Source organism: Canis lupus, chromosome 27 (assembly GCF_003254725.2).
Source record: "Canis lupus dingo isolate Sandy chromosome 27, ASM325472v2, whole genome shotgun sequence".
NCBI lineage: Eukaryota > Metazoa > Chordata > Mammalia > Carnivora > Canidae > Canis > Canis lupus.
In genome coordinates, this window is record NC_064269.1 from 34,426,315 (window position 1) to 34,441,222 (window position 14,908).

Below are 14,908 nucleotides of genomic sequence, written 5' to 3' on the forward strand. Positions count from 1 at the left end.
TATTTTCAGAGTTCTCATTTGGAATGCTAGGATTCCTTTACTTGCCTGCAATTAGGCTAAGCGTGCCCCTTGCTGCCATGTTAAAAGAAAATAGAGCCACTACAATTTATTGAGGAATTATGACACACTAGGCAGGGTAGACCCATCATGTGAATTACATTGTTTCACCTTGGCATCAGCTCTGATGGGCCGTGGAGGTATTGCTATCATCCATCTCTTGCAGATGAGGAAATGGGAGGCCAAAAGAACTGATCAGTGACTTTGGAGAGGGCTTCTAAGAAAATAAAGTCTGGTGAGTGCTAGGAAAGGCACAGGGATTCTAGAAGATGTAAGGGGTGGGAAAAGGAATCAGATGGGGAGGCATATGGAATAAAGATTGAGTCTGGGGTAAGGTAGAGGCACATGACAGTGGGACATGTAGAGGCAGATTGGGCTCAGTGTAGGATGGTTTCAGACATTGTATATCCTCTTCCCCTGTGACCTCTCTTTGGCAAAGAGACACTCAGATCCTGTTATAAGGTCCCTGAAACAACACAGAATACAGCCACAGCCTGCCTAGGAGAAGGAAGAGTGGCGATGGGTGGTTTCAGCCTTGCAGGTGATCCTGGATGGTGCCGTAGAGTCCTTCATGGTCTCAGCACTTTGTCGTGCCCTCCCATTGTGACTACAATGATGTGCCTTGTCCTTTGATTCTGGGCTAAGTTGTGTAACTTGCTTCAGCCTTTATAAGGCTGAGACCAAAGCCCAGGCCTGGAGATTACTTTCTTGTGCACTGTGCAGTTGGCATGGGAACATGTGCAGGCTGGCCTTCTGAGGATGATAGATACATGGAATGGAGTCAGGTGGTTCCCCAGCTGACACAGAGGAACCCACCTGGATCTGCTAAGCCCCTATATACATGAGTGGGGCCAGCCAAGATCAACAAAGCCACCTTGTCTATAGTAGCTGAACCTTGCAGACTTATGAAAAATAAGGTGGGGTGTTTCGTTTTGTTTTGTTTTTAAAAATTAAACTTTTAATTTTGAGATAAAAGTAGATTTAAATGCACTTGGAAGAAATAATAAAGATCCTGGGTGCCCAGTTGGCTCAGATGTTGGAGCATGTGACTCTTGATCTCAAGGTTGTGAGTTCAAGCCCCACATTGGGTGTAGAGATTATTAAAAAATAAAAAGAATAAATAAAATAAAATCTTAAAAAAAGAAATAATAAAGATTCTGTGCACCGTTTATTCAGTACTACAGTACAGCATCATAACCAGGATATTGATATTGGGAGAGTCAAGATACAAAATACTTTCATCATTGCAAGGATCCCTCATGTTCCATTTATAGGCACACCCCCTTCCCTCATGCTCCCACCCCCTCCAGACCCCCTGGCAAGCACTAATCTAGCCTTTGTTTCTATCATTTTGGCATTTCAAGAATGTTAAATGAAAGAAATAATAAAATATGCAAACTTTTGGAACTGGGTTTTTTTTTCCACTAAGCATAGTTCACTGGAGATTTGCTTGTTATCACATCTATCAGTAGTTTATTACCTTTTATTGCTGAGAAGTGTTCCAAAGTATGGATGTACTATAGTTGTTTAACCATTCATCCATTGAAGGACACCTGGCATATATATATCTATATATCTATATTTATCTCACATCTTCTTTAGCCATTCATCTGTCAAAGGACATCTTGGCTCCTTCCACAGTTTGGCTACTGTGGACATGGCTTCTATGAACACTGGGGGGCAGGTGTCCTGTCCTTCCACTTTATCTGTATCTTTGGGGTAAATACCCAGCAGTGCAATTGCTGGGTCATAGGTTAGCTCTATTTTTAATTTCTTGAGGAAGCTCCACACTGTCTTCCAGAGTAGCTGCACCAGCTTGTATTCCCATCAATAGTCCAAGAGGGATTCCCTTTTTCCACATCCTCACCAACATTTGTTGTTTCCTATCTTGTTAATTTTAGCCATTCTCACTGGTGTAAAGTGGTATCTTATTGTGATTTTGATTTGTATTTCCCTGATGACAAGTGATGTGAAGCATTTTTTCATGTGCTTGTTGGCCATGTGTAGGTCTTCTTTGGAGAAATGTTTGTTCATGTCTTCTGCCCATTTCTTGACTGGATTGTTTGTTTTTTGGGTGTTGAATTTGATAAGTTCTTTATAGATCTTGGATACTAGCCCTTTATCTCATACATAATTTGCAAATATCTTCTCCCATTCTGTAGGTTGCCTTTTAGTTTTGTTGACTGTTTCCTTTGATGTGAAGAAGATTTTATCTTGATGAAGTCGCAATAGTTCATTATTGCTTTTGTTTCCCTTGCCTCTATGGACGTGTCTTACAAGAAATTGCTGTAGCCGAGTTCAAAAAGATTCTTCCCTGTGTTCTCCTCTAAGAGTTTGATGGATTCCTGTCTCACATTCAGATCTTTCATTCATCTTGAGTTTATCTTTATGTATGGTGTAAGCGAATGGTCCAGTTTAATTCTTCTGTATGTGGCTGTCCAATTTTCCATTTATTGGAAAAAAACATTTATTGGAAAAACACCATTTATTGAAGAGACTGTCTTTATTCCGTTGGATATTCTTTCTTGCTTTGTTAAGATTAGATGACTATAGAGTTGAGGGTCCATTTTTGGATTCTCTATTCTGTTCCACTGATCTATGTGTCTGTTTTTGTACAGTACCACACTGTCTTGGTGGTCACAGCTTTGTAATACAGCTTGAAGTCAGGCATTGTGATGCCCCCAGCTTTGGTTTTCTTTTTTTTTTCTTTTTTTTTTAAAGCAATTTTTTAAAAGATTTTATTTATTTATTCATGAGAGACACACACACACACACAGAGGCAGAGACACAGGCAGAGGGGGAAGCAGGCTCCATGCATGGAGCCTGAGGTGGGACTAGATCCCGGGTCCCCAGGATCACGCCCTGGGCTGAAGGCGGCGCCAAACCGCTGAGCCACCCGGGCTGCCCCTTTGGTTTTCTTTTTCTACATTCCTCTGGCTATTTGGGGTCTTTTCTGCCTCCATACAAATCTTAGGATTATTTGTTCCAACTCTGAAGAAAGTCCATGATATTTTGATAATATTTTGAATGTATAAATTGCTCTGGGTAGCATAAGCATTTTCACAATATTTATTCTTCCAATCCATAAGCATGGGATGTTTTCCCATCTCTTTATGTCTTCTTCAATTTCTTTCATGAGTGCTCTGTAGTTATTAGAGTACAGATCCTTTACCTCTTTGGTTAGGTTTATTCCTACATACCTTATGGGTTTTGGTGCAGTTGTAAAGGGGATTGATTCCTTAATTTCTCTTTCTTCAGTCTCATTGAAAAATAGAAATGCAACTGATTTCTGTGCATTGATTTTGTATCCTGCCACACTGCCGAATTGCTGTATGAGTTCTAGCAATTTTAAGGTGGAGTCTTTTGGGTTCTTCATATACAGTATCATGTCATCTGCAAAGAGGGAGAGTTTGACTTCTTCTTTGCCAATTTGAATGCCTTTTATTTCTTTTTTGCCTGATTGCTGAGGCTAGGACTTCTAGTACTATGTTGAATAACAGTGGTGAGAATGGACATCCCTGTCACCTTCCTGAACTTAAGGGAAAAGCTCTGTTTTTTCCCATTGAGAATGATATTCGCTGTGGGCTTTTCACAGATGGTTTTTATGGTATTGAGGTATATTCCCTTTATCCCTACATTTTGAAGAGTTTTAATCAGGAAAGCATTCTGTATTTTGTCAAATGCTTTTCCTGCATCAATTGAGAGGATCATATGGTTCTTGTCTTTTATTAATGTGATCTATCACATTGATTGACATACAAATGTTGAATCACCCTTTCACTCCAGGGATTAATCCCACTTGGTCATGGTGAATAATCCTTTTTAATATACTGTTGGATCCTATTGGTTAGTATCTTGGTGAGTATTTTGACATCCTTGTTCATCAGAGATATTGGTCTGTAATTCTTCTTTTTGATGGCATCTTTGTCTGGTTTTGGAATCAAGGTAATGATGGCTTCATAGAAAGAGTTTGGGAGTTTTCTCTCCATTTCTATCTTTTGAAACAGCTTCAGTAGAATAGGTATTATTTCTTCTTTAAATGTTTGGTAGAATTCCCCTGTGAAGCCATCTGGCCCTGGACTCTTGTTTCTTGGGAGGTTTTTGATGACTGCTTCAGTTTCCTTGCTGGTTACTGGTCTATTCAGGCTTTCTACTTCTTCCTGTTTCAGTTTTGGTAATTTATAGGTTTCCAGGGTGCCTCCATTTCCTCCAGATTGCCTAATTTGTTGGTATATAGTTGCTTACAATAAATTCTTAAAATCATTTATATTTCCTTGGTGTTGATTGTGATCTCATTCATTTTATTAATTTGAGTCTTTTTTCTTTTTAGTATGTCTGGCTAGGGGTTTATCTATCTAATTAATTCTTTCAAAAACTAGCTCCTAGTTTTGTTGATCAGTTCTACTGTTCTAGTCTCTATTTCATTGAGTTCTGCTCTAATCTTTATTATTTCTCTTCTCCTGCTTGGTTTAGGCTTTATTTGCTGTTCTTTCTCCAGTTCCTTTAGGTGAAGGTTAGTTTGTGTATTTGAGATTTTTCCAATTTTTTTGAGAGGGACTTGTATTGAAATGTATTTCCCTCTTAGGACCATCATTGCTATATCCCAAAGATTTTGAACAGTCGTGCTTTCATTTTCATTAGTTTGCACGAATCTTTCTAATTCTTCTCTAATTTCCTGGGTGACCCATTCATTATTTAGTAGGATGCTCTTTAACCTCCAAGTATTTGAGATCCGTCCAAATTTCTTCTTGTTATTGAATTCTTGTTTCAAAGCATTGTGGTCTGAAAATATGCAGGGAATAATCTCCACCTTATGATATCAGTTGAGACCTGATTTGTGACCCAGTATGTGGTCTATCCTGGTGAAATTTCCATGTGCAGTTGAGAAGAATGTGTATTCTGTTGCATTAGGATGGAATGTTCTGTATGTATCCATGAGGTCCATCTGGTCCAGCGTGTCATTTAAATCCCTTGTTTCTTTGTTGATCTTCTGCTTAGATCTATCCTTTGCTGAGATTGGAGTGTTGAAGTCTCCTACTATTAATGTGTTATTATCTATGTGTTTCTTTACTTTGTTTATTAACTGGTTGATATAATTGTCTGCTCCCATATTAGTGGCATAAATATTCATAATTTTTAAGTATTCTTGTTGGATAGAACCTTTAAGTATCTTATAGTGTCCCTCTTCATCTCTTACTACAGTCTTTGCTTTAAAATCTAATTGATCTGATATGAGGATTGCCACTCCAGTTTTCTTCTGAGGTCCATTTGCATGGTAAACAGCTGTCCACCCCCCCATTTTCAGTCTGAAGGTGTTTTTACATCTAAAATGAGTCTTTTGTAGACAGCATATGGATAGGTCTTGCTTTTTTATCCAGTCTGATATTCCTTTGACTGGAGCATTTATCCCATTTATGTTCAGAGTAACCATTGAAAGATGAATTTAATGCCATTGTATTACCTGTACAGTCTCTGTTTCTATAGATTGTTTCTTTGGGCTCCCTCTTCACTTACAGGATCCCCCTTAATATTTCTTGTGGGCTGGCTTGGTGGTCACATATTCTTTCAGTTTCTGTCTGTCCTGGAAGCTCTCTATCTCTCCTTCCATTCTGAATGACAGCATTGATGGATGAAGTATTCTTGGCTGCATGTTTTTCTCATTTAGTATCCTGAATGTATCCTGCCAGCCCTTTCTGGCCTGCCAGGTCTCTGTGGAGAGGTCTGTTGTTAATCTAATATTTTTCTCTATATGTGTTAGGAACCTCTTGTCTCATGCTCTTTCAGGATTTTCTCTTTATCTCTGAATTTTGCAAGCTTCACTATTATATATTGGGGTGTCGATTGGATTTTGTTGATTTTAGGAGGCATCCTCTCGGTCTCTTTATCTCTCTAACTCCCCAGATTAGGGAAGTTCTCAGCTATGATTTGTTCCAATATACCTTCTGGTCTTCTCTCTCCACAGCCTCTGGAATCCCAATACAGATGTTTGTTTTGTTCCCCCCCGCCCCCGAACTATCACTTCTTGGAGCCTCTCCTCATGGGCTCTTAGTTATTTTTCTCTTTTCCTCAGCTTCCTTCCTTTCCATAAATTTGTCTTCTATGTCACTTATTCTCTCTTCTGCCTCATTTACACTAGCTGTTAGAGCCTCCAGTTTAGGCTACATCTCAGAGTATTTTTAATTTTGGCCTGATTAGATCTCATTTCTGCAGTAAGAGATTCTCTAGAGTCTTTATGCTTTTTTCAAGTCCAACTAGCAACTTTATAATTGTAATCCTGAATTCTATCTCCAACATTTTACTTAAATCCATATCCATTATCTGTGGCATAGAGTATTACCTCTGGTTCTTTTAGGGTGAATTCTTCCTTCTTGTCATTTTGTCCAGTGCAGAATAGGCGTAGGAGTGAGTAGAGTCAAAAATATCAACCATGACCCAAGCAAAATACACACTGGACAATTCTGAAGAGGTCAGGGACCAGAAAATTTAAAAAAAAAAAAAGACAAAGAAAAACAAATTAAAAAAACAAAAAACAAAAACAATAAAGGGGGGGAGGGGGAGAGAAATGGTGGGGGAGAGAGAATATAATCTTACAGACTGGACCAAAATTGTGATCCACTTGGTTCTGGGTGTATTTTGGTCTGTATATTAGAAGGAAACAAATTTCAAAGTTATATATATAAAAAAAGCAAAACTTACAAAAATACAAAAATAAAATTGAATATGGTGAGAGGAAGCCAAAAATGAAGAATATATCTATAACATGTAATTGTAAAATATGAATTAAAAAAGAAAAAACTGGGATCCCTGGGTGGTCCAGTGGTTTAGCGCCTGCCTTTGGCCCAGGGCGCGATCCTGGAGACCCGGGATCGAATCCCACGTCGGGCTCCCGGTGCATGGAGCCTGCTTCTCCCTCTGCCTGTGTCTCTGCCTCTCTCTCTCTCTCTGTGACTATCATAAATAAATAAAAATTTAAAAAATACTAAAAAAAATAAAAAAAGAAAAAAGAAAAAACTTAAAAAAGGAAGAGTTGATAACATATTATAATTAAGATGGGAAAAAAGGAAGAATATTGGAAAATTTTAACTTGAAAGATAAACAAATCATAAGAGAGAAACCTCGAGTCTATACACTATTTTCTCTCAGTCCTGGAACTTTCCAGTGCTGCTTGGTCAGTAAACTTGCTCTTCCCCTGTCCTTCCAGCTGGTCTTCTCGGGGAGGGGTCTGCTGTGCTGATTCTCAGGTGTCTGTGCCTGATCAGAGTTGCACAGCCCCTTGCCGGGGGGCTGGACTCAGAGTAAGCAGTTCTCTGGTAACTTTCTATACCTCTTTTGAGGGTGAAAGGAAAAAAAAATGGCCTTGCCCAGATCTCCAGGTCCCCATCCCAAGTGGAGAGATCCCAGTGAATGCCAAACTGCAAACTCCTATATTGCCCACTCACTCAGAATCCCCTCCGGGGTAGGTGGGGGACACTGACTTGTGCAATCTGCAGGGCTCCGGCAGGAGAGGTTTCATCTGCTTCTGTAGGCATCCACTCAGTCCCTCTTGGAGGAAGGGAGGGTCGCCCTGCTTCTGTCTGTGGCAGGTCCCTGGCATAGAGAGCATTCACTAGGTCAAGTATGCACCTGCTCTGCTTCTCCTAGAGGAAGATGAGGGTTGCTGCGTTCCAGTCCTTTGCAGGGATACAACACGGAGAGCTGTCCCCCTATCTGACCGTAGTTTGAATTTTATGGCTCAACAATCCTGAGAAGGCTTGAGAACAAACCTTCTCCCGGGTTCACTGACCTAAATCTATTTCCCCGCTCCAATGCTTGGGAACTCTGCTGGCTCAGGTACCCTTGTTCTTTCCGTGCCTCTGGGAATATTGAGACCCCACCGTCCCTCCTGTGATTCTGCCCTGTTTCACCACTGAGTGCCTTTCAGGCAGGGAAAACTCTGACAGGAGCAGATTTCTACAGGTCCCAGTTTTGAGCCCCAGGGCTGTAGCACTTTCCTGCGGTGATTTACAAAGTCTCCCTCCCCCTGCCATTTATTTTCTGATATATCCCCTCTGTTTCTCTTCTCTGCACTCCTACCTTGCAAGAAGCGGTCACTTTTCTATTTGTAGAGTTCCAACTGTTCTTTCTTTACCTTGCAGGTTGAATTCATAGGTGTTCAGGATGGTTTGATAGTTATCCAGCTATATATGGGGGACCAGATGAAACGGGACCCCTTCTCTTCTGCCATCTTGCCTCCCCCCCTTTTTAAGTAGGCCCTATGCCCAGCATGGAACCCAATGTAGGGCTTGAACTTATGACCCGGAGATCAAGACCTGATCTGAGATCAAGAATTGGAGGCTTAACCAACTGAACCACCCTGGTGGCCCTGTACGTTGTTTTTTTTTTGGTTGTTTGTTTGTTTGTTTTTTAAATCCTAACAGAATCTTTTACAGAACATTTTAAATTTTAATGAAGTCCAATTTGTTAGTTTCACCTTTTGTGGATCATGCTTTCATTATTATTTTTAAAAATATTTTTTATTTATTTATTCAGAGAGAGAGGCAGAGACAAAGGCAGAGGAAGAAGCAGGCTCCATGCAGGGAGCCTGACGTGAGACTGGATTCCCGGTCTCCAGGTCACACCCCGGGCTGCATGTGGTGCTAAACCGCTGAGCCACCGGCGCTGCCTGGATCATGCTTTTAGTGTCAAGCCTAAGAACTCTGCCTAGCTCTAGATCCCGAATATTTTCTTCTAAATGTCGTATGGTTTTACATTTTACATTTAAGTCTGTGACCCATTTTGAGTTCACTTTTGTGTAAGATGTGAGATTTAGGTTGAGGTTCATTTTCTGGTCATGGATGTACAATTACTCCAGTACCATTTGTTGAAAAGACTGTCTTTTCTCAATTGAATTGCTTTTGCACCTTGTCAAAAATCAGTTGGGCTTATTTGTGTGTATCTATTTTTGGGTTCTCCATTGTGTTCCATTGACCCATGTATCTATCCCTCCACCAATACCATATAATCTTAATTACTATGGACTAATTCCTTCCACTTTTTTTCTTGTTTTTCAAAATTATTTTTAGCTATTCTAGTTCCTTGCTTTTCCATTTAAGTTTTATTTATTTATTTTTTAAATATTTTATTTATTTATTCATTACAGACACAGAGAGAGGCAGAGGGAGAAGCAGGCTCCATGCAGGGAGCCTGATGTCGGACTTGATCCCAGGACTCCAGGATCACACCCTGAGCCAAAGGCAGATGCTCAACTGCTGAGCCACCCAGGTGTCCCTCCATTTAAGTTTTAAAATAACCGCCTTAGCTACAAGAAGATCTTGCTGGGATTTTTATAGGAATTGTCTTCTATTTGTATATTAATTTGGGGAAGATTGACATCTATGTTGCATCTTTAGCTATGTTCTATAGTCCATTTATGTTTATCTATCTTTATCTATATATCTCATCTCTATATACTTATATTTATCTACCTTTATCAACATATCTATATTCACCTATATTGAATCTTTTAGTCCGGAACACACTATATCTCTCCATTTATTTAGATTTTTAAAAATTTCTTTCATCACCATTGTATATATATAGTTTTCAGCATAAAAATCCCGTGGGGGGGGGGGGAATCCTGTGTATGTGTTGCTAGATCTATGCCTAAGTGTTTCATTATTTTTTGGGTGATTGTAAATGGTACTATATTTGTAGTTTTGGTGTCCATATGTCCATTGTTTTTTTTTCCATATGTCCATTGTTAATGTACAGGATTAACATTGATTTTTGTATGCTTACCTTATATCTTGCAACTTTGCTGAACTCTGTAGTAGGAGTTTGCTTTTTTGCTTTGTTTTGTTTTGCCTTAGTGCAGAGGCTAGAACTTCCAGCACTGTGTTGAATAAGAAGAAGGATGAGAGTGAATATCTTTGTCTTATTCTTGATCTTGAGAGGGGAAAGCATACAATCTTTCACTGTTAAGTATAATGTTGCTGTGGGCTTTTTGTAGATACTCTTACAGAAATGAGGAATTTCACTTCTATTCATATTTTTCTGAAAATTTTTATCACAAATAGATGTTGAAATTTGTCAAGTGTCTTTTCTGTATCAATTGATAAGATCATGTAATTTTTCTTCTGTAGCTTGTTAATATGGTTAACTATACTGATTAATTTTTGAATATTGCAAGAGTCTTCCATCCCTAGAATACATCTCATTTGTTCATGGCATATAACTCTTTTTATGTATTGCTGAATTCTATTTGATAATTTTTTAAAATTTTTATTTATTTATTCATGAGAGAGAAAGATAGAGAGAGAGAGAGAGAGAGGCAGAGGGAGAAGCAGACTGCATGCAGGGAGCCCGACATGGGACTTGATCCTGGGTCTCTAGGATCAGGCCCTGAGCTGAAGGCGGCACTAAACCGCTGAGCCACCCACGCTGCCCTATTTGATAATATTTTGTTAAAAATTTTGTAACTATTCTCAGGAGGAATATTGGTCTGTAGTTTTCTGCTTTTGTCTGTTTTGGCATAAATCAAACAAATTAGGAAATGTTTCTTCCTCTTCTATATTCTGAAGAGATTGTGTAGAATTGGCATTAATTCTTTTTAAAAAAGATTTTATTTATTTAATTGAGGAGAGATAAAGCACAAACAGGAAGGGGGCAGAGAGAGAGGGACAAGTAGACTTCCTGCTGAGTGGGGAACCTGATGTGGGGTTTCATTCCAGAACCCTCAGATTATTAAGGCAAACATTTAATCGACTGAGCCACCCAGCCGCCTCAGCATTAATTCCCTTAAACATTTAGTAGAACTGTCTAGTGAAACCATTTGGGCCTGGGGATTTCTTTTTCCTTTTTAAATTTTAAAATTATGAATTCAATTTCCTTATAGTTAAGTGGTTATTCACATGGCCTATTTCATTTTGGTGAGCTGTGGCTGTATGTGTGTGTGTGTGTGTGTGTGTGCGCTTTGGAATTGGTCTATTTCACCAAAGTTGTCAAATTGTATGTGTGAGGAATTATTTGTAGAATTCCCTTATTATCCTTTTGATGCCTGCAGGGGCTATAGTAATATGTCCTGTTTCATTCCCAGTATTGGTAATTTGTGTCTTCTTTTTTTCTTTGTTAGTCTTGCTGGAAGTTACTCAATTTTATCGATCTTTTCAAAGAACCAACTTTTTAATTTTTTCCATTGTTTTCAATTTCATTTATTTTTGCCCTTATCTTTATATTTTCTTCCTTTGGCTTGCTTTGAAGATATTTTACCTTTTCTTTTTTCTAAGTCCTTGAGATGGGAGCTTCAATTATTGATTTGAGACCTTTCCTTCTTTCTAATGTGTGCATTTAGTGCTATACATTTTTCTCTTAGAACTGCTTTACTGTGTCTCATAAATTTTAATATTACATTTTCATTTTCAACTGGTTAAATGTACTTCTTGATTTCTCTTGAGCCTCCTTTGATCCATGAATTATTTAGAAGTGTGTTGTTTAGTTTCCAAGTGTTTAGGTATTTTCCTAATGTCTTTCTGTTATTGATTTTTAGCTTTGTTCCATTTTTTTTCAGTTCCTTTAAATTTGTTGAGGTTCATTTTATTGTCTAATATGTAGTCTATTTTGATATATGTTCACTGGGCACTTGAAAAGAATGTGTATTAGAATGTATATTCTGTTATTGGGTCAAGTGTTCTATAAATATAAATTAGGAGCCATTTGCTAATGATGTGGGAGAGTTCTACACTCTTGCTGATATTTGCTTTAGTTGTTATAGCAATTGTTTATTGTATTTAAACCAGTTGTACTAATGTAATTATTGATATGTATTTTAAGGTATTAAGGTATAAGGCTTAAGGTATTTTGGTTTTTTTTTTTTAATATTTTATTTATTTATTTAGGATAGTCACAGAGAGAGAGAGAGAGAGGCAGAGACACAGGCAGAGGGAGAAGCAGGCTCCATGCACCGGGAGCCTGACGTGGGATTCGATCCCGGGTCTCCAGGATCGCGCCCTGGGCCAAAGGCAGGCACCAAACCGCTGCGCCACCCAGGGATCCCAAGGTATTTTGTTTTTGTTTTCCATTTGTTCTCTGTTTTTTCTTTCTCTGTTTACTTTTTTCTTTTTTTTTTTTTTGTTTGTTTTTTTTTTTTGTTTACTTTTTTCTACCATCTTTTGGGTTAGTTGAACATTTTTCCATTTTGATTTATCTGTAGTGTTTTTGAATGTATCTCTTTGTATAGCTTTTTTAGTGATTGCTCTGGGTATTATGCTATGTATACATAACTTGTCATAGTCAACTGGTGTCATTTTACCAGTTTGAGTGAAGTATAGAAAACTTTCCTCTCTTCACATCTCTTTCCTTTCCTTTTTAAAAAACAATTGTCTTAAATATTTCCTCTACACACATTAAGAACTACGTCAGTGTTATAAATTTTGCTTCAACCATCAGACTTAATTTTGAAAATGAGAAGGAAAGTCTATTGTATTTGTCTATATTTTTACTTACTGTGTATTCTCTTCCATGTTCCATGGTGTTCTAAGATTCCTTCTCATATTTCCTTTCTGTTTAGAGAACTTCCTTCCAGCATTCTTTTAGGATAGTTCTACTGGTAACAAATTTTCTTAGTTTTCCTTCATCTGAGAATATCTTATTTTCTCCTTAATTCTGGAAGGATCTTTTTGGGGGGATAGAATATTGGATTGGCAGTTCTATTCTTTTTACCATTTGAAAAATATTTCACCACCTCCTTTTGGCATTCATGGTTTCTGATGAGAAATCTGCCATTCTGATTGTTTTGCCCGTTTCTCTCTAGCTGATTTCAAGATTTTTTCCTTGTTTTCAGTTTTCACATACTGAAAGATCAAGATCAAGAACTGATGTATCTTGATATTGCATTTCTTTGGGTTTGTCTTGTTTGTGGTTAGCTCAGCTTTTTGAAACTGTAGGTTTATGTCTGTTGGCAAATTTGGGTAGTTTTCAACTATTATTTCTGTGATAATTATTTTATCTTTGCTTTCTTTTTTCTCTCCTTCTAGGACTCTGATGACGAGGATATTAAATCTTTTGTTATTGTCCATGAGCTCTGGAGGTCCTATATAGTCTCCACTGACATCATGGTAGAGGTGGTTTTATAAACTTCGAGCTATGGTGAAAATCCTGACTCCCATTAGCCCTCCTCTGATACCATTTCAGCAGGAAAAGGAGAGGCTTCTCTTTCCTACCAGGTGGAGAAGGAAGCCCAGGTTCCTCCCATGGTCTGTACCAGGGATTTGTTCAGCCTAAGGAGGTCAGTCTTGTTTCCAAATGCCAGGCAGAAATCTTGAGAGACTCAGAGCACAAGCAGCTTGGAACGTCACTGTTAAATGGGTCCTGCACAGGCCAGTGAGTCCTGGCTTTGACTCACTGCTGTGCCAATGATCCTATTGGTGTCTTTTGTTTACATTCACAGCTTATGTATCATTCTTATGGCCACTGGATCCCTGGGTCTGGTGGGCCTTACTGAAGAATGTGTAGAATGTTTCCATTTTGTAGTGTTGTTAAAAATGCTCCAAAAACACCCTTGAATATATAGAATTGAACACTTGGGCAACTGTATCTGTAGAACATATCCCTAGAGTTAGATTTGTTAGATCAAAAGATATGCTTCACAAGCCCTTCTCAGGAGATATTCCCTAGGCATTAATTTTCCCCCTATGGTTAGGCTATATATTTTTCCCTCAATATCTCTTAGCTTTTAAAAATGCATTTTCTTTTGTATAATTATCTTGAGGTTGTTTATACATTTTCACAATTTGGTTTCCTCTGGCACAGTTTTTTGGCAGGTGCTCAACTACTTCTTTAATGTAGAAGTTTAGCTCACTTTATCCTGACCCTCCAGATCTTATAATATTGGGAGATCGAAATTTACTTCTCAAATCCCTGTGTCTTATAGAACACAGACACAATCTAGATATGTTCTATCTTCTTCCTCTTTGTATTTATTGTGGAGAATCCATAGGGACTACCAACCAAGTGTGGGTTTTCAGGATAATGTTTATTAAACTTTTAAAATTTAACATTTATTTATTTATTTATTTATTTATTTATTTATATTCACAGAGAGAGTGAGAGAGAGAGAGAGGCAGAGACACAGACAGAGGGAGAAGCAGGCTCCATTCAGGGAGCCCAACGTGAGACTTGATCCGCGGTCTCCAGGATCACACCCCAGGCTGCAGGCGGTGCTAAACCGCTGCGCCACCAGGGCTGCCCTTAACACATATTTATAAACCGGCTAAGGCACATTCTTACTGGAGGCAGGTGCTGCATTCAAAATAAAATAGATATGAGGGTTTTTTTTTGGGAAAAAGTATTATGAAATTGGAGAAATTGAAAAAAAATATTTATTTTAAAGATTTTATTTATTTATTCATGAGAGATAGAGGCAGAGACATAGGCAGAGGGAGAAGTAGGGGAGCCTAATGTGGGGCTTGATCCCAGGACCCCAGAATCAGGATGTGAGTCAAAGGCAGACCCTCAACTACTGAGCCACCCAAATGTCCCCAAAAATGAATAGTTAGACTTTAAACACGTAGAGAGAAGGATGGAGATGGAGCTCCATCCTTCTCTCTTCATCCAAATTACAGTGAAAAAAATAAAATGGCATAAACCCATAAAGACAAAGTGAATCTAAGGGGAGACAGGAGTAGAGAAGAGATGTGGTCACGCCTGGGAGATGGAAAGTGTTTTGAAGGATAGTAATTGACTTAGCAGATAGAGAGGCTAAAACCCAAGTGCTGTGGGAAAGGAAGATTGATGAGCAGCATGATATTTGTTCACTAGAGCTCTTTGAAGGGTTCTGGAATTGGAGATACCAGCTGAGAGAAAAGAGCAAGGGTGA

General features: G+C 38.5%; 1 long non-coding RNA gene across 1 annotated transcript; it reads left to right on the forward strand.

The window, feature by feature from the left end:
- Positions 1 to 51: 51 nt before the first annotated feature.
- On the forward strand, positions 52 to 14,607 carry LOC125753861 (uncharacterized). The gene is made up of 4 exons (XR_007406552.1): positions 52 to 292; positions 9,197 to 9,318; positions 11,931 to 12,091; positions 14,131 to 14,607. It is a non-coding gene; the product is annotated as an uncharacterized LOC125753861 (long non-coding RNA).
- Positions 14,608 to 14,908: the final 301 nt, after the last annotated feature.